The sequence below is a fragment of the Cyrtonyx montezumae genome, unplaced genomic scaffold (genome assembly GCF_038088225.1).
Source record: "Cyrtonyx montezumae isolate F1298 unplaced genomic scaffold, pur_monq_1.0 scaffold_3, whole genome shotgun sequence".
NCBI lineage: Eukaryota > Metazoa > Chordata > Aves > Galliformes > Odontophoridae > Cyrtonyx > Cyrtonyx montezumae.
The window spans coordinates 81,185,936-81,207,203 of NW_027072034.1; the positions used below are offsets into that span (position 1 = coordinate 81,185,936).

Below are 21,268 nucleotides of genomic sequence, written 5' to 3' on the forward strand. Positions count from 1 at the left end.
GTTTTGGGGATATACTTCACATCCTTCACCACTACTGCTGCTAAAGATATGCATTACATATCTTCTCACTGAAAGGACTTATCATTGTCCTCTTATCATTATAATGGAAATCTTTAAAAAATTTGGGAAAAAAAAGTATTTTATCAGGTTTCAGAATATCTTATTCAGCCTTGGAAGGGCGTCAGAGCACAGTAACAACATTAATTGGACATCATATGGACAGCCAAGGGTAGCTCCATTACTACACAGCTTTTGCTGTTCCTTGTTGTGTTGTTTCAAAACACTTTTCATGTTTTAAACAGTCATAAATACACACGAAAGCATTGCATGACACTGAACAATGCTGCAGATCCAGAGGAAATAATTGTTTCACAAGCATAAAGCAATCTGTACAAATATAAATAGCATGGCCCAAGTCTGTTCTAAATTACATTTATGTGAATTCATAGAAGTCAACTAGTACTACTAGTAGAACAGATTAGATAAGAGGATATAAAAATATAAAATATGGTACTGCTGTACAGTTATCCTTGGGCCAAAGCCTGTCAATCTGCCATCATTTACATTCTCCCACTTTCTCAGTATGGCTTTACAGGAAATAAATAAGAAAAATAAGAATATCTGGTATTTCTGGTTTTATCATGCACTGGAGGACACATGTCCAAGAACATATGGACATAAATGTGTCAGTATCCTACATCACTTTTATTTCAAAAATGTTATTAATTTTTGTGTGAGGAGTCCAAAATTTTAATGCCATATTAACAAACAGTGGTTGTTTTTGCAATGCACGTGTCATAAGGAGCATTTGTATAGCAGTCAAAGGATAGCATTTTAATTCAATTTGAAAGGATTTTCTCAATTGCAGAGCTCTCAAAAGATAAGTATTAATACTACTTACGGAGTATTTCACAGCTTTCACTTTCACAGTTTCACCAGACACCTCACTTCCGACCAGATCTGGACTCTTCTTACACAGAATTTTAAATGAATCTCACTTTACCATGCAGAGTGTATGACTTCAGGATTGCTACTTTTGTTATTAGTCTCAATTATATAAGTGATGAATGCCACTCCAGTCAAAAAGCAAGACCATGATCATAAAAGTCTTTATCTGCCTAACAACCTAAACTTCAATCCAAACGTTCCCAATCAAATTTGCTTCTACACCAGAATCACAGGTACATATAGATACTGTAGGTATTTGCCACACAAATGTTCCAAGTGGAAACAGTGAAAAACGCATTGCCTAAGGGCTTTTCTGCAGTGAATTAACAGGTGGTGTGGAGTTGAAATTTCTACCTGCTTGTGCTTCTCATCTTTGGTTTCAAGATAGAAAAATGGGACGGTACCTTTCAAAGCTGCATCTCAAGCAGACTGTATGAAGAGCAAGGATTCATTCCAACCAAATCTCTCTCTCTCTCTCTCTCTCTCTTGCAAAGTTGAGGAAAACTGCCAACCACTGCTGCTCTTGCCATCAACACGCCATGTAGATGTTAAGAGGAGGCAAAGTAAAGGGAGAGGAAAAAAGAGAAAGAAAAATATAAGTTTTACATAAACAACAAACTGTCCAATAGTGACTACATTAGAAGACAACAAAATAAAATCATTGGTTTCAGCATGAGAAAATAAATTCATTAAACTTTGGAATAGCTTAAGCTGAGAGATTTTTAATTTTATTGGAAATGGAGAATATTTGCCCAAATTCAGCTGCAAAGGATATAATATTATGAAAACATATGAGAAAACTAAAGGGACAAATACACCTATTGTAGCATCAAATGAACTACACCACTACTCATAAAGCAGGTTAAGTCCTTTCAACAGACAGCCTGTAACATAGTATAAGCACTTACAACATATGTTCTTGCCTGCAAATAGCCCAGGGTGCAAGAGGTGGGGTTTGTTTTTTGTTTTTCAAAGCCTTCTACATGGGCCTAACACTGTCTTTGTTGAAGGTAGTGTTAACACGCATCAAATGCAGTGGGAATCAAATGTGGTTAACTGCATACTTTGAAAAATCACAGCCAATATGTTCATCTGATGCCATCATTCTCTGAGGACAAGTGTAGGCTATGGAATAGCACAAGTAATAAGGAGCAGTAGTCTCAAGTAAGCTTTTCAGAATCAAGGAAGCTTGTTTCACTTCAGTACTTTCTTTAATGGGTAATTGGAAATGTGCATCTTCAATACAGTAGTCAAGAGTAAATAAAAAGCTGCCAAGATAACCTTACTGTGATAGAAGTTTCAATGTCTTTTCATTAAAAAATAAATGAAAAATAAAAAAAATAAAAGAGAGTTCTTCAATGCAACTCTCAGCAACCATTAAGAGAACAGCATCCAGTGAAAGTATGCTATTTGGATTAATGCAAGAAAGCCAGTGCCTCTTCATAAAAAGTAAATGCAATGAGAATGACTTCAGCACATTGCTACTGATCAAAATTGGGTTCACATTCATCAGTACATGAAAAAGACAAATCCTAACGATCAACAAGATCCTCCTTTGTTTTGCCCCAGTAAGATCGTGGGTCTTCTTTTCCCCATGAGAAAGTGCATCTAGAAAAATTCACCTCTGAGATAATTTAACATGGAAATTTTCTGTAGAGTAGATAGAAAACAGAGAAAAGGAGCCTTCCATAATGAACAGTTGGGAAATACTTGTTTTGGCTTTTCTTGGGAAGAACAGTTATTCCCAAGGAAATTTTATATTTCAAGAAAAAGAATTTCTACTGAAAAATCCATCAAATGGAAAAAGCCTGGCCACATCTACAAAGGGCAGGACCACTGCCCTCAGCCAGGGAAAGAAGTATGCCAAGATCAGTGGACTGGGTAAGTCCCAGGCTCTATTTCTGTTTCTGCCACAGTCTTACACAATCCTGGGCAAACTGCTTCCATTCCCCATGATGCTATTTCTTCTCCAGCCTTTCTGTTATAGAATCACAAGATAGCCTGAGTTGGAAGGAACCTACAAGGAACGCTGGCCCCACACAAGACCACAGAAAATTCAATCCCGTGTCTGATAGCAATGGCCAAACACTCCTTGGACTCCGGCACCTGGGGCCATGCCCACTGCCCTGTGCATCCTGCTCCATGCCTACCGCCCTGTGGTGCAGGCCCTGTCCCTGACCTCCAGCCGCCCCTCCCCTGACACAGCTCCATGCCGTTCCCTCGGGCCCTGTCGCTGTCACACACAGCACAGCTCAGCGCTGCCCTCTGCTCCCTGTGAGAGCTGCAGCCGCCATCAGGGCTCCCCTCAGCTCCCCTGCTCTGTGATGAGCACACCATGGGACCTCAGCTGCTCCTCATACATTTTGCCCTCCTGGCTCTTCCGCATCTTCAGAGCTCTCCTTTGGACACTCTCTCGTAGTTTTATGTCTTTATGTTGAGGCAACTAAGCCCGCAGCAGTGCTTGAGGTGAGGCTGCACAGCACTGAGGAGAGTGGGACAATCTCTTTTCCACTCATGGCTGTGCACCCTTCAGGACAGAAACCATCTCTCACTATATGTTGTATGCTGCCTAACATGCATGTTTAAGGACTTCGAGGACTGCAATAAAACCAGTATTTTCCTTCCTATATCAGCTAGTTCCTTATACTGGGAAAAATGCAACCTATGGCTGCAACACACTGATAATCAAACACTATTGTATACTATGGGATGCAGGGTGATGTCTTTTCATCATAGAACTAATCAGATTTTATACACACAGAATCAGACAACAGTATAGCCCAGCCTTGTGATCTGTGTTCCAAGCTGCCAGAAAGAAGGCAGGAAAGAAGGGGGGCCATCTCCTGTGTCCTTAATGAAAGAAGAAGAGAGATGACTGGACTAAGAGCTGATGAGGTTACAAGGCAACAGCAGTGCCATGAGTTGTTTGGGCTTAAAGCCAGATGTCTTGTATTTCCTTTGATTGTTTCTAAATAATTAATGGAATTAATTTAATCATGTGACCCCCCTCTGCCTTTTTTTTTTTTTTTAAGTATTTGGCTCTGTGTACTAGCACTAAATATAAAGGAGAAAAATGAGATTGTCTATAGCATACTGAATATTGATGCTGTGTGTTTAGACTGCATCAACAGCTGATACTCATATCCACAAGACAGTATATCTACAGCACACACACTGTTTGCATGAAATAGATCAAGTAGTAGCCTTCATGCTCCATCCATAAACCAGCTCATCTATGGCATATGGGCACTGCATGTTTGAAGTAGTAAAATAGAGGGTACAGTTTTCTCTCCGCCCACACTAAGATGAACCTGCCACTACTATTTCACGTAATGTTTTCTGGCAAGCTCCCAGTTTTCAGTCATGCTGGTTTGCTTGAAAGAAACACTCAGGCTTGTCTAGCTGTTTGAACAAACAAAATAATCACGTATCTTGAGCTAATGGTCTAAAGCTTAATGAAGTTCATAGAGAAGAGGCTACATATGATGTGAATGTTCCCTTCTTACATATTCAGATCAGTCACTGCTATTGGTAAAAGGAAATGGATTATGAGGATAGTAAGTAGCGTGAGTTCTGGTCTAGACAAGCTTTTGCTTGGTACAGAAATTGTCAGTGCACAAAGGAAATTGCAACCACTAACAGTAAAAATTCAATTTTTCTAAATTTTTCTACACTGAGGGAACTGTATCTGCAGAAGAAATTATGCCCCTAGCCTGCTCTTAGCCTGCTTTGGCAGGGGGTTGGACTCAATGATCTCTAGAGGTCCCTTCCAACCCCTACAATTCTGTGATTCTTTGATTCCTGTATCTCACTCGCTGAAGGTTCGAGTCTCAGAGGCACAATAAGACTAAATTAATATTTTGAACATTAAGTTAGACTAATAATACCAAAATTTAACAGCAGAAATCCTGAACAAATGAAGACTCACTAAGGTAGTTCTCAGAATCGTGGAATTGTAGGGGTTGGAAGGGACCTCTAGAGATCATTGAGTCCAACCCCCTGCCAAAGCAGCTCCCTAGCCCAGGTTGCACAGGTAGGCGCCCAGGCAGGTCTTGAACGTCTCCAGAGAAGGAGACTTCACAACCTCACTGGGCAGCCTGTGCCACTGCTCCATCACTGCACTGTGAAGAAGTTCCCTCCTTCCTATATGCACATGTACTCCATAAAAAATTTGCCTGTTACATGCTTCTACAGCATATTCTCGTCTCCTTCATGCAATTCTCTAGCTCCACTCATCTATCTACTCTACTCTACACTACTCTATCTACTCTATCTACTCAGTATAGAAAGAACACAAGGACCATATGCCTCAGCCTCTCAGCTGGGACTGGGGCAGAGCCAAAAACTCCATCAGCCCTACACAGTGTGGAGAACTTCAGCTGGAGTGAGCACCATTACTACCAGAATTCTGGCTTCAGCACTGCAGAGTGCCCTGTGGATGACAGCTCACACTGAGGGGCACTTCTGCAAGAAAAGAGCAAGACAAATGAAACTGACTGTGTTGAGCAACCAGAACTTTACTCTGTCCTGTAAGTCTTTCCTCTAAAAATGTAATGAGGCTGTATATCACCACACTAAAATGCAGAAAAAAGTAATAATAAAACAAACAAACAAACAAAAAACTCCACTGGTTAAAACAAGATCATGAAGAGCAACATACAGAGAAACTTAAACTCTTTAGTTCTTACCGGCTGCATACAACACACACACAAGCAGCAAGCACCTGATTCTAGAGTGCCTTCCCCTTGAAAGTCAGTGACAGATAAAGGGTCACTGGGTTTTGCATTCAGTGAAACTGTTTCAAGAAAGGAATGATCACGCAGGAAAAAAAAACTGAATTGTCTGCAAGGTAGAAACACTGGAAATAGGAAACAATACAGTTGGTTAGTATTTGCATCTCAATACTTTACAAGCAACCCCCGTACTTGCTTGTTTTTCAGAATTTTGGGAGAGAGGATCTGTAAGAGTGAGATGTTGACACTTCCACTGTGGCACCAGGGTTCTCTGAAGGTGATTACATATCAAACTTTGCTGAGAATGCATCTTTTGTTCCTGCTTTATTTCCCTTTAATGACAGCTTTGCAGTGAATCCCATTTGTAAGTAGCTCAAATAAGTGCAAATTTTATCTTGTAAGCAATACCTCCCAAAATACTACTACAACTGAAAAAAAACCCCTAAAAGCTAAAAATCACTGGGTCTTGCCCAGTGCCCCAGTCTTCCCAGGGCACTGGACTGCTTGCTATTACTGTATATGGAGTACCACGCAGAGTACTTGGCATTGTATGTACTGTATTGAAAATATACAGGCTAAGTCCCCAGGGTCCTACATTCTAGTTAGAATTAGACTTGTGCAAATAACTGATTTATTTGCGTAGCTGACCAAACCGTGAACACTGAAAAGAAAACAATAACGCTTAGGAATTCTATAAAATGGGGTAGCTATTTATTTGTGTTAGATACATTTCAATTATAGTAGGTTTTGTTTCAAAACAAAGCCAGAAATCTTGTTCAGACACAAAAGAGAAATTTTTGGCTTTATAGAACATTTCTTTAATTTTTTTTCTTCGATGATTAACTTTCCATAGGTTTGGCTAACTTGTATCTGAGCCAAGCAGATTTTGGCACAGAAAACATTATGTTCAACCATTTTACTGAAATCTAAATCTAAGGGCTAAACTGCAAATCCACCAGCTCATCTTATCTAGGGCTATTTCTGATTGCCTTCTTTGTAACGTAGCAGTGCAAACCAGCCTTGACCATGGCCTTCCATAATATTCATTCTACAAGGGAGGAGACAGTATGGGTCAGATACACACAGCAGTGAATGAGCTCACTTGACCGACACAAATGAGTTTGACCAGGGAGGCAGGGGATTTGCTTTCTGGTTTTGGTTCAGTCCCTGCTTGTGCATCCAAGGTGAGTTATTTCATTTCTTTATGGCTGTCCATCTGTCCATCCTTCACCTCTGCTGTCTCTCAGCAAATCTAAGGGTTAGACACACCTCCTGAAGTGTGTCTGTATGGCATCTAACATAATAGATTGCTTATCTTAACTGGAGTCTGCATGATTTATTATAATATAAATAACTGCTTGACTGCAATCAAATCTCTTTTTAATGCCAATAGTTTCACTTGCATATACTTAGTGGCCCATCATGGGACCATCATTTTCTTTTTTAATTAATTACTCATTAATAGAGGTAAAATATGAATGGACAGCAAGTCTAGATTTTTCCCATTTCATCAGTTCCAGTGGTAAAAGAGAGCATCTCATTTACTGCTACTAGGAACCAATGGGGACATGTAATGAATGAGTCTGAAGCCCAAGATCCCCTTGGTATTTTTATGCCCCCATTATTTGGGGATAAATCCATTCAGCCCTTCAGGGAGGGCAAGACAGGTTTTAAAGCTGCTTTGTGAAACACCAAGCATGTAACCTCTAAATTCTTGTGAGGTTTGGCCACAATATTGAAACTAGTATGAATGGGAAATGCAAGTTCCTAATGCAGTCCTAGGGTATATCTGTAAAGAGGTAGAAGCAGTCCGTGAGGCAGGAAGAAAGAGTTCACAGTGCCTCTGCTTTGGAGACCCCATACCTCTTATAGGACTCACTTGCTTACCCAGAAGATGACTAGAATTTCTTATAAAATAAAAAATCCAGAAACTAATGCAAAATGACGAACTCTTCAACTTCGACGTGTATTGCTGAGGGCTGGGGGTGGGGAGGTTTTTCAGAGCATACGGGGCTGTCACAGACAATAAAGTCAGTCACGTTTTTAAAACACTGGGGACAGAGTTGAAAATGTGCCCCATTATGTCATGAGCTGTACTCCCTGGTTACAAAAGGTGCGTGGGTTACTATGAGCTCGTGTGCTAATATGCTGAGACCATAAAAGGCAGAACAAAGTGCAGACTGAGAAAGAATAACTGTGTGATCGTATTTGTTTTATGGGCCCGGTCCTGTTCACTTCAGGTATCGTGGAGTACAATTTCTCTCCATCCTTCTGACTACTGTTCTTTAACAGGCAAAAACATACTGCTGCCATCTCACAGCCTGCTCATCTGTGAGGCTGAGCCTCATCCACAGCCTCCTGCAAGGGGACCACTGAAGCCTTCCAGGCCCTGCTGCTCGGCATCAGCACAATTGTGCTCTGTCCAAGGGCCACATCTGCAGACAGCGATTCCCGCCTGCACGCTAATGCCCCTGCTTCCCCTCCATGCCATGCTAAAGAAGCAATTATTATAATTAAAAATAAATCCTTCTCTCTGTCGATTGTACTTAGTGGCCATTGCTGCCATCTAGCCGGAAGCATCACCAATGTTAACGGAAGCCTTCAGCCTGTTTATTTTCCCTTCGCTGCCGGCCTGAGGCAGGCATAAATGCCTCCCTTGTTACTCACTACCTCAGTGGAGAGATTTGTAAACTTTCACATGGGTTTCCTTTTATTTTTGCAACAGGTGACAAAATACTGTATGAGTGCAGGTGCTCTGGGGACGCAAACAGGAAAATGGAGATCAGACACAGCTGTAGCTGAAGAAAGGGAAAATTCAAGATAAGAGAATGCTAAAAAGAGCAAAGAATTGTTTGAGAAGGGGGTAGTTAGTTAGCAGTTTATTTATTTATTTTTGCTGATTTACTCCTGTGAGGTAGTTCTAGCAGAATAATTTTGTCTATCTTGTTATCATGCCAAATTTTGGCAGGTGTTACTGGTTAAGGTTGGAAGTTTACTGAAAAAAGTTTCTGAATGTTATTGGAAGCTGTTGACTCAAGCACACATTGAAGGATGTGCTGAAGGTCACAGCTGAGGGGCACTGGCTGCTGTTACTGGACGTGGTAAAGAAAGAGCGATAAGGATGTGATTTCTGAGTGCTCCTGAGTTTCATTCTTCAAAGAATTTGTTCCCGAAATTCAGTCATGGATATGTTCCTACTGGAGGGCTCACTCTGCAGCCATCCTTTCATCTCCTTTTGCTATATATGGCATGAGATATGAATGAAAAAGAATATTACAAAAAGGATATTTAGAAACATTCAGATGAGAGTTTCATGGACTGCTTTCTGCCTAAACTTTAGCTATCGAAAGCCAACTTAAATTCACAGACACTGTAGGCATCCACATCTCCAGACAGCACAGTTTCAGAGCCGCAACTCCAGTGACATAATAAGCAAAAGGTGGAGAACAATGGGTAAAAAGAAAATAAATGTGACTGCCTCATAAAAGGCACTGATCACTCCCTGATTATAATATTCAACAAAATAAAAGAGGGGAGGGGAGGAGTACAATGAATATTTGTGAATCAAAATTTCTTTTACAGTGCTTACCACTCAGGGAAAAAAAGAAAAAGCTGTATTTTGCTTCCCTGATTTTTTCCACTAAACAGAAAGGTTTAATGGGTATTCTAGAGTAATATTCAGCTGTGAATCCAATTTATGCAGTGGGATAGGATTAAAAAAGGAACAGAAGGTCTGGATTCTGAACCTGCTCTAACAGCTTTGATTTGAATACAACCCAAGTCTTGAAATGGCTTGTTTTCCACTTCTGGTTTGGAGCTGGTTGAAATATTGCCACAGTAGCACTTCCTGTAAAATTTTTGTCCAAGATTCTCATTATTTGGAATTAAACTCTAAAGATTTTGGCACTGTGAAATCCAAACAAAACTCCATTCCTGACTCAACTGGCCCAGGAGTCAACTCAAGCTTAATCTGGTCCTGGGTCCAAATCCAGATTCAGCCCATTTCCACTGTTATATAGATTATACCATAATACCACCTCCAGCTTTGGGATTTATAATGCCTCCTTGCAGGATGCATATTTGTGTGTAAATACATAAATCATATCAGATAAACAAAGAAGGCATGCCAGAAAACAGGAGGGGAGGGAAGAAGAGAGATACCTACCAAGCAGTTTGTCTCTAAAGTGTTGCCAGTTGTGAAAGGACTTGACGTGCTAATATCCGCTCATTCAGACTCTTACAGACATGCTAAGAGCGTGACGGCTGGCAGGCAGTGCATTTAAGTGCTGTTACCGAGGCCCCCAAATATTGACAGAGTGCCAGACTCTGAGAAACTATTGATGTATGCAGCCGGCCGCTGCTCCAGACACCTCTCAGACAGAGTCTTTAAATGTCACAGATTAATGAATTTTCATGAAATGGAGAATGAGAGAAAGAATTAAAAATATATATATATCCCACAGCACCGACATGAAAGCATCTTTTATCCCTACACAAAATTCTGCCCTCAAGCCTCAAGATTTCTAATAGATTGTAACAGATCGTAAGTCAGCAGTAGATGCAGGGTCGTGGAGGCGGCACCCTCGAGATCATGCAGAGCATCCTCAAACAAAGCTAAAATGAGAGATGATCATTCTCAGAACAAAAAAACCCAAACCAAACCAAACCAAAACAAACAAACAAAAAATGAGTCAGGAAGCACTCAGATCTTTTTCATTTTAACCAAACCTCTAAGTCACACAGTTTAAGGGGTAGAATTGGTTAAATGGTTCATATTTTGAGGCACAAATGGGGCCAAACTGTGAAGGAGGGATGTTGACTTTGAAGGACTCTAACTCTGGAGTCATTCTTGATCATATTTGGAACCCCTCTTTGTGCTTGATATTGTGCTTGATCTTGTTCAAGAAAGAGGCTAACTTATGGCAGAACATCTTTATGTCACCAGATAAACCAAGTACGCTGATTATTTATCTTTTTTCATTTATATCAGTGAACTCAAATATGTATGAAAGAACTTCAAATATCATTAAACTGTAATAATGCAAAATGCAGTAGGTGAATAAATGACAGATCTATGCATAAGACATCACTTAAAGTGGAAGGAGGTGAAGGGATGATGTATGCAAAGGTATAAACAAGCCATTTATAGCCAGCTGTTAAAAATATGGTTTTGGCAAGCCTCTCTGCACACAGCCATGGGGATCCATATGCCATTTGCCTCACTGTCCCTGGGGGAATGGGCATTGATTCCTAAAGGGCTTTGCTGCCCCCTGTGAAGGGCAGCACGTTCTGGTGTGGGAGTACTTGCGAGCAGAAGCCATGCCCAGCACAAGTTGGTGTGTGGGGTTGGCTTGGTGACATAGGCCGCACATGTGCAGCAAAGGGTTCCTCAGACTCAGCAGCTCAGCAGGACCCTATAGTTTTCCACTTATTCTGCAAAACAGTCAATATTCTTCCCCCAAAAAAGTTCTTATAAGTACTCTGTCTCTGTCCATACAAGGCTTTGCTGACCACAGAAGCTATAAAACAAGCGTAAGGAATGTTCAATAGGAGCTCATTTCCAAATTATTTTGTCAGGCAGGTTATTTGGAACTACCATTCCCAAAGCAAATAAATAAGAATTAAAAATAAGAATAAAAAGAAAAAAAGAAAGAAATCAAAAGATGATAAAGTCAATTTTCTGACAGGGACTCTGAATCTAAGCATTATCTCCTAACAACATAGTCAGCTTAAAGTTTTGAATGCCATCAGACTCCTGCAGGTTGGCACTCATGGCAATCAACTGCATCCTGGACTACAACACCCAGCCATTTGCATTACCCACTTTAGTCACCACCTAAAGCAGATCCTTCCCTTCATCACGCATCCCACAACAGCCAGTTTTGCAGAATGCTCTCCAATCCATTATCCACTCTACAAATGATCTGGAGGAAGTAGCAAGCAGTCATCCTCTGCAGATCAGCCAGAGGGAAAGCAGAGCACATATGCATGTAAGAGTGGGTGACTGATTTAAGTACATGAGAAGGTAAAATGTCAAAGCTTTTCTATTTTGAGAACAATCTGTAAACAAAGAAAAAAAATCAATATAGATTTTTGCACTGGGAACTATTTTACACATCACTGCAAACTTATTTTTAAAGGTAAGTTTCTAAAGAGTCTGTCTGATGTTACAGCCGCTTCTGTCCTTCTCTCTCTTCACGCACTCCTGTTCCATTCTCCTTTCTTCCTCTCCTGTTTTAAAAAGTAAATGAGAAGCCATCACAAAGCACTGACCCAGTGGTTCATTCAGCCCAGTAGCTCACCTTCAGCAAAAGCTAGCACTGTAGAAATCTGTCTATTTTCTGGAAGAAGTGAAATAGCCATCTAAGACTTTTAGAACGTAAAATTCTAAGTGAACATGTTGGAAAGGGAGCAAGTGGGGCAACTGTCAAACTTACTGCTGGAATGGACACCATTTTTTTAGTGAGGTTTTGGCATTTTAACTAAATGAAAGGATCGGGTTAGACATAACAAAGTCACGTGATTTGTCTGAAGTTATGCAAGATGCTTCTCTCTTCTCTCCCTGTCTTCCTTTGCAAACACTAGTACAGCAAAGTCTTGTTGTCCCCGTTTTCTTTGTATGCTATGTACGTTAACAACAGCCACTTTGGTTGTGTAAATTCAGTGTTATCTCCAAGACAAAGGTAGGCAGAAATGCGGAAGAAGTGAAAGTATTAAAGATTACACAAAATAAAATTAATATATGCATGCAAAATATCAACTGAAAATGAAAGAACAGTTAAAAAATATTACACGATCCAAATTGCTATGTTTGAAAGGGTCCCTGAAAGTTTCTTGAATTCAAATTCCTTCATTTAGTTTAGGATAGTATTAAAGGCCACCTTCTTGTTCTAATTTTGTCTCTTTGATTGTCTCCTTACCCTTTCTATCCATGAATTCACTGTAATCATTTCTGATTACTGTTGTCTAACTTCTATCCTCTTCTTTCCTTCATGTGTGTGCACACATTGCAGACCACAACCAGCTTGTATGCACCTGTGCTTGTTAAAAGTCCCACCTCTTCTGCTGACTTACTGCTCTCCTAATCAAAAGGGCAGGAGGAAACAGCCAGGATTCATTCTTCTACCTCTCCCCTTCTCTCTCCCTCTCTTTTTTCAGATGGCATAAATGTCAGCTTTCTAAAAGAATGTTTGGCATAGCTGAGTTCAGTCATGTAATGTACAAAGTCGGCATGATCAAAAGGTTGCAGTGCTGCCCACTGCTAAAGAAGAAGAAAAAAAAGGAAACAGGGATATCTTCTGAAGTGTGAAAGAATGCATGAGCCAACTGTTGCCACTGGAAACACCATGTCTATTAGCAACAGCAGTGGGTCTGAAACAAGAAAGTGTAGGTCCGGATTCCAACTTCTTCTAAATTCAGTGCTGTTTTGATTTGATTTTCCTCCCTTAAAGAAACAGGGATCTACATGGCTGTGGAACTGAAAACTTTTATTCTCTGCACTGTTACACACAAAAGATGATACCTATGTAAAAATATAGCAGTTGTTTTTACAGGCGAAGCAGCAAATCAGAACATGGATTCACAGATCAAAAATACAATCTCTCTAGTGGTTTTCTACTGCTACCTCTTACCATAGAATGTTTGTTTTCATTCTACCCAGTGCTGAAAAAGAGCACCAATTATTCTTCCCATCCACACAACTAAGATCGTTTCGATTTCATGTGGAAACTGGTTTGCAACAGTAGGGTGCTTCATGATTGCTAAACACGTGCTCGCATATTCCTCTATGTTTCTGATGCAATGCATCAGGTTTTATGCAGCCATCCTATTTGCTCCATTTTGCTAAGTCCTGTGAAAATTTTCACGTTTTCTTACCAAATGTCAGCATTAGAGAACACTACAGCTACGCCACTGACTTCTGCAAAATGCCTGAACTTGGTAGCCTAAAGCCGGTGGTCCAGATATTCAGTGTTAATAATCTCCATGTGAGCTGAGACTCAGTTTTCTTGCCAAAAGATAACCCAAAAAATGTAGACAGAAAAGCTCATTTTCGATATCCATTTAATAGAAAAAAAATCTTAATTATAGATAGCTTTCAGTCCCAGAACAGTAGACAGGAACTTGAGATTAATTCCCCCTATGACAAAGTATGTGAACAATAACCAGAATTTGTAATCAATACCCAGAGGAGAGAACATCCAAATTGTAACAGGGATTTGGGATTCATTCCCAGAGGATGTAATATATGATTTGGAACAGGTAGACTGGGATTAATTTTTGATTATGAAATATTTGAACAGCAATTTTCAACTTTTAATGAAGAGAGGATGTGGACACCACAATTAATATAATTTCTAAGTCTCTCTGTCATATTTCAAGACATAAATGACAGATCACAAACAGCTGTTCAGCTTGTACACAAGTTAATGTGGGAGTGCCACCTAAAGGAAAGTGCACAAGGATGGGGCTCTGGAGAGAGGCAGGCAAAGATACAAGTTGCAGTTTCTTCACTTCTAACTAAACTTGCTTATCGAGAACTCTGCATTATAAGTAATTATTCTGTGTTTTCTGATTTTACAAGGATAATTATAAGTCAGAAAACATCAGTATGAAAATACAAGGCTTTTCTCTCGCACAGGGAAAAATTTTAAAGGAGAAGGAATTCTTGCTCTGATGGAACATTTCAAAATAAGAGTGTGCAAGGCAAAATACATAGAATTTCATCACGTCCTGGAGGGGAATATATTCCAAGTTTCTAAAGTTCTTTAGAATGTAACAAAACCACAAATTATTTACCAAGAATAAAGAAAACGAGAGAGCTGTGAATCTTATCCTTTCCTGTTAGCTTCTCTGAAATAATTTTTCTTTGTTTTCCTCACAGACGAATGAGTAATTTTAATGATTATGAGCTACATCTGTGGCCATGTAAGACAAGGAAAATTTAATCTATCTGCATATTTTGCAATTTATGAGTTAATGTCACCAACTGATGCTTCAGGATGGCATGCTGATCATTGCAGGGGCAGAAAGAACATGGCTTCCATGTCCAGTACTGCTGAGTTGGGAAGATGGAGTATCCAGAGACAAAATGCCTTCCCCTGAAGTAACTTTCAGATGCAGGACTAATGATAAGATGAACTAACAACCTGTTTTATGCTCGACAAACACTTTATTCCTAATTTATCTTTCCAATTTTATAAAATATTTTAAGAGTTGCTTAGTATTTCTGAAATCAGAGATTTTGCTCTTTCATCTTACTCCTCTTGAATAAAACTTTTAGACCTTTCTCCCAAAACAGACAAGCCATCTGTGGTACTTTGTGGGGCTACCTCTCTTCCCTAAACCCTCATATACACATCAGCCCATGGATCATTTCCTAACCCTCCAAAATTATACATAAGTATGCCGTCTCTGCCAGACCCTATTAATCATAAACTTCTTCTCATTTCATTTCAGTATTAAACTCATCTTGTTCAAGTCTCTAATTTTCCACACTGACAGAGGAGTTCTCTATACATCATTCAGCTCTATTTCCTAGATACGTTCAGAATTACAAAATTCATTCAAGCCCATCTGATCTCTTCTCACTAAGCCTTCTGCCTTCCACTGACTGACAGAGAAGAATTAGCCTCCCTCCTGTCAAGTATACTTCCTCACAAAAGTATGCAAAAACACATCTAAATACAGCCAGTGACTCAGCGTGCCCTTGTACTTGTGTTCTTTGCTCTACAGTGCAGTCAGTTTTATGAAGCAGCAAGTCCCTCTGATACAATGTCAAACTACTAGTATATCTGGAGTAAACACAGCTGTAGCATTCTCTACACCACAGTATACTGCACATTGAAAGTACCAACATGGATGAAGTGGCCCTGTTTGCACCACTCCTCATGAAAGCAGGAAGTCTCGCAATGAAGCCACGCTTGAGAATGACACTGCTGAGCCTAATACATCACAGGTCATTTTAAGTCATTAAGAAGTAAAAATTGCCAACCACAATAATCTCCTCAGTGATCCTATCTAATATTAACCCCAGATGCAGATTTCATTGGGAAGAATGAGCCTGTCAGATATTCTGTCTTCTTTCCTTGCTGCTGCAAAGTCATCCATCTCATTTCCAGTCCAGTTCCATCGCTTCTCTCTGGTTCTATAAAGAAACTGTAAAACTGTGCCAGCAAAACAAATGATGATGTGGCGGCAGCGGGCGAACCGAAGATGGGACCAAAAGAACTCTCATACTGCTCGTTGGTCGTTTTGGTGAGCCCAAGATTCAGCAGAAACACTGACGCCACCTCCAGAAGTGATATTACATGAGAAGTTTGGTGCTGCACATATGGGAAAAAGTCCTTTTTCTCACGCCTAAGACCTTGGACTTCAAAGAAGGATACTCCCTCCCCATGACACAACTCAAGAGACCACAGAGCCCGCTGCTCCCACCTTCCCATACAGGCTACGTCAGCTCTCTGGCAAGTTAACCAAAATAGCTAGGGCACAGGAATTAAGGTCAACTGGACTCCATCAGGGCACGATATCGAGTAAGTTACTTTGCCAATTTCTGCCTCAGTATCCCCAGACTTGAATTACTTTTTGTTGCCTACCAGTACAGAGGATGATAGCTTTAGAAACACTCTACATTAGACAGACAGAGCAACATTTCATTTTGAAGAACAGTCTATTCCATTATACTTATGCAGATTTGGAAGCAAACAGACTCTGTAGCAGTATTTCTTAACTAAAAATCTATAGAAGAAATTAAGTTACAGTCTTTCGCAACCAGAATCTGGAAGGGTGTCCCATTGTAATATTTTCAAAGAGAAGTTGTGCATGCAGTATGTATGTGCATATGGTGTTTATGAATTGTTTTTTAACTTTAGATATTTTATTCATTTTTCCACATGGTACAAGTAGAACACACATCTTTGTTGGACAGACACCAATACAGTAACATAGCTTTAGATTTCAGGCACTTGAGATTCAGTGGGACAAAAGGCTACCCTATCTTCACACCAGGACATCACGTCCCAAAATTAGGACACATGCCATCAGGCAGTCAATATCTCACTGAAGATATGTGGCCCTCAATACATTCTGTTATACTAAATGAGGGAAACAGTAACCACTTCCAGTTATTCCATCAGAGATAAGGACCATGAGAACTCTAAGTCTTGGCATCCAACATCCTATTTTGATTTCACTGTATTGTGGGATTTGCTGTTATCCACAGTTTGTGGACTTCATTTTTCCCCTTGCTCTCAGTTATAAATGCAGCCAACATAATAACATCAGTCATAATGTGGTTCAGAAGCTGGTGAAGTCGAAGGAGCAAAGTGGGTGAAGACTGGCACAAAAAGACCTGGCTAGTTTTTGACACAGAAGCAGAAAAAGCAGAAATGCTACTGATACTTGCAACACAGAAATAAAAATTCACTTCTACCATTTCCATCACGTTACACGGTGCTGTCACAGACTTGTGAAGAATATTTAGCATGTTCTCTAGATTAGCGATCTACCCAAACTAAGAAATGTAGCTTATTGCTCAAACTCAGATGAAATGCAAGCGTGAACAGCTTCCCCTCAGACCCTAGAAGTTCACCCTGCTACTGCTGACTGCCATGGCTAATAGCTATACAAAGCTTGTTTATTTACTTTCCACGCTGCTGTGTCACTGTGAGCCATACCATTGTGACAGAAATCACAGGATGGTGGCATTTAAGAAGGCGAGGCAGTGGTTTAATTGATTTTCTAGGAAAAAAAAAAACAAAAACAACAACAAAACAAACAAAAAAACCAGCCAGCTTCAAAATGGAAATAAAGTTTTGTTTATGAAGAATGGAAACACTACTGTTAGGACCAAATGCTTTTTATAATTTAACATGGTGAACCATCATTCTGTTAAATGAAATGTAGGAATGGACGGACTAATTGTCTTGACTGAAACCAGGACAGCAGTTCAGAGAAAGTAAACAAATAACAGCTTCTGTTCCCACTGGCAATTCAACACCTATCTTGCACCCCAAGGTCTGAGAAACGCAGTACAAAAAATACTTATTTTCTCATTATCTGACAAAAAATTAAAAAGAGAGAGTGAGAGAGAGAGAGAGAGAGAGAGGACAAGGGAAACAAAGATAAAAGTTTACATGAACTTGATACACTTCAGTTTTCACATTTTCAAATTAAAATGCCTACGCTGGCATATAAGGCAGGCAGTCCTAATGAATCTCATCCAGAGTCCTACTGAAAGTCTCTTCCTGTCCCTGGCTTCGATTTGAGTTCTCTTGACAAGCTATAATGAACAGTTAACCTCGCTTTCCCGATAAAACTCGAACACTCTCTGACTTCATTCTTGTCTTGAAACAAACCCAAGCGGGTGAAATATGCAAAGTTCTGTCAATTTGGATAAAGCTCTGTGCATTAAAAACCAAAAAGGGGAAATTCTTGCTCAGGATCTGGATTTCCTCCCACATTTCACAGATTTGGGGCAGCAATAAGCCCACTCCTCTTCACCACCCCTCTCCAGCAGCATGACAGCCCCAGGGCTGCGGACAGTGATTTGAGGGAGGCATGGTATAAATAGGAGATGCACTGTAGCCCTGGGGACCACAGGTGGCACGGCACATTTATCTTCGTGTGTGCCAGGCTGGATATCTACAACACACAAGTGGGAAAGGTCAGACATGTCAGCTATGATGGCAACAAACAGCCTTGGCAGCCAGCACAGGAGCATTCACCTCTCACTGCTCACCATGTGTGTACACCTCCAGGTCCAGCAGTGGACCGACTCTGGAGCATCAGTCATCATGACACAACACCAAGTGCTACCTCCTTGGCTCAAGATGCCCACTCCTTCCCTGAGGGCTGTGCCCCATTGCAACAGTGGCAGATAACACTGGTATTTTGGATCTGCTCTCTTCAGAGGCCACGGAAGAGATTTATTATTTATAGGCACATGGATGAAAACATTAAGTACGTACATAGGGGCCCGCGTGCCTGCCGGGGAGGGGCAATTACTGCCAGGCAGTAATTTCAGTCTGAAGTTCCTATGACTTAAATAGCCACTTGAGCTCTGCTCTTGCAGTTTACGATGTCAATAGACCCCCTAAATGAAATTACAGCCTTCTGATACGCAGCAGGGTAGCTTTTCTTCACCGTGTAATATACACGGCCGGGAGAAATTGCACTATATATGGAGTTTCACTAAAGCAGAGTTTATCATAAGAATGTTCCCACTCAAATATGATTAGGCTTCTTGTTTGCTGGATAACACATCTAATGAATCAGGGTATGCATGATAGTCATGTTTTGTGAACTCAGACACATACCCTGAGGTGAACTGGGCACTCCACCGCCTCCAAGCACTAGCTATTTCATTTCCTCCGTAATTTGCACCTGCTTTGTTTTGCCAGCAGCACAAACCCATGCTAGCTCTGGAACTTGCCTCTATTCTAGTAACTTGAAACACACACAGAGGGAAAAACAAACCACGCAGCAGCAGTATGATCTATGTACTGGATTTAAAGGAGTTTTGAGCATGTTTGAGCCTTGGTAAATGCGAAGCAGTCTTCCTGTCCTGTAGACTAATGTGGTCAGAAAAAAACTGTTTCCATTTTTCAGAAGGGCAAGTGAGACGCAGAAAACGACCACACAGTGACAGATCCGCAACAGAGGTTCAGTTCTGCCAGAGACTATTACATTTCCCTCACATTCATCATGTTATTTATCCATCCCTTTTTTCCCTGTCCAGGACAGTAAGGAAAGTCTTCATTTTACAGCTCATGCACCTTGTTATTCCTTTATTCTTCAGCTGAGATCACAAGTTAACTGTTCAAATGTTCCACATCACAACACAACGTTACAGCTGATAATTAGTGATCAGCCGTTAGCTGCTGCAAGAAACCTTGCAAATCACAGAATTATCAGATGGTTTGAGTTGAGAGGGACCTTAAAGGTCATCTAGCTCCAACCCACCGAATTCCTTTCACTTTCATAATTTTCCCTCTTGTATGACTTCAAGTTTCACTTTCTTCTCTGATTTACAAAAAGGGAAAATAGTGCTTCTCCAATTTTGTGACCCTGGGAAATAAGCCATTGTTCAATTTCTGTGGGGGGAAATAAATAAAGAAATAAAACATTTATAATACCTTAAAAGGGGAAGGGTACTCAAAATGAAGCAATTGCTTTTACTACGAAAACTGATGCATGATATGGCTTAGGTTTTTGTACTTCAGAAATGTCCCAGTACCTATGAGTCTGTGCATCTTTATAATTACAACCTTTTCTGTGCTTTGTTCTCAGTTGATGCAGTTAACAGAACAAAAAATACATTAAATCAAACAGAATCGGTGTGCTGGAAACTGAGCTGTGGGTTTGAATGCAAGTGAAAGACCATTTGCTCTTTGATTATATCAGCCAGGAGATGACACCTCTCCACTTTACCTACAGGTAACACAGGGATGTTTAATTCAGCTGCATTTGTACAGGACTTTGGGATTTCCAGTTGGAAGGGATGGTGCAACTGAAACGTCCCCCTGGAGAAGTAAACAGGGCATTTATAAAAGAGCAGCTGTATGCATTCATTTTGATTTTTTAAAGAAGCTATGGCAAAATACTATGTGCTAAGCAAAGAAGTTACCACTAATGAGACAGTTTATCATCTTACTGTCCCAGAGTGTTTAAACAGACAGTTAAAATATGATTTCAAATTGCAGATTTTAATCCTAATGATTTTAGACCATAGACAAACCATTATAACCTTGGACTAGAGTCAATAAGCAGCTTATACCATAATAAGAAAGACTGTTGATTTTCTTCGTGTTGTTGCACATAAACACCAGTGAAGACAAGTTCCTTTACTACTGCAGAGACTTGCAATAAATACATTAATTAAATAATTTAAACGCCAAGAGGTTTAGGACAACACAGAGACGTAAAGAAGAAATTCAACATTGTTTTGCCTTCTTGGTGACAGCCCTCGACTACAGTCTATCCAGAGAACAAGTGTTACACAGGAAGAAGTTTGAAGTTTCAGACGTTTTGCACCGTGCTTTAAGAACTTTCCGATTCAGAAGTACTTATGTCTTTCAGACTTAGACTGCCTGGAGGGAGATGGTAAATCAGAGATAAGTTTCAAAGATCAGACCAAAAAGCGTGTGTGGGCGTTCAGTGTAGCCCATTTAGAGAAAAGAAAAAATCCATTATATTTCTGCCTGTGATGTGAACTGCCTGAAAGTTTGGGATGCTCTAATCTGTCAGCTTCTTTGAGTACACCGTAGAAAGGTGATGCAAATGCCAACTTCGGATCTTAACAAACATTTATTCAAAAGCTGGGACCATTTGGACTGGAGCTTTGATAGGCGTAAAGATGATTCTCTGTGTGTATGTGACTCTTCACTGAGAGAACGGGCCAGCCTAATTGTAGGTTTTGTTAAGAACTAGCTATTTATTTTAGGTTCAGGGAGAGGTTCCAGGACTGCAGTGCACCATGAGAAATAGCTAACCCTCACTGAGCAGTGCTGAAGGAAGTCTATAGTCAACTTAGGGCTCCATAGATGAAAAAAAGAGAAGTTCACAGTTCTTCACGGTTCTAAAATATT

The 21,268-nt window shown here is 40.3% G+C and overlaps 1 long non-coding RNA gene across 1 annotated transcript in view; it reads right to left on the bottom strand.

Annotated features, from left to right (window-relative positions):
* Window positions 1-21,268, bottom strand: part of LOC136052176 (uncharacterized) — a 414,011-nt gene that overhangs the window by 126,894 nt on the left and 265,849 nt on the right. Inside the window, exon 6 of the long non-coding RNA XR_010622523.1 lies at window positions 1,353-1,465. This is a non-coding gene — a long non-coding RNA (uncharacterized LOC136052176). The remainder of the gene's footprint in view (window positions 1-1,352; window positions 1,466-21,268) is intronic.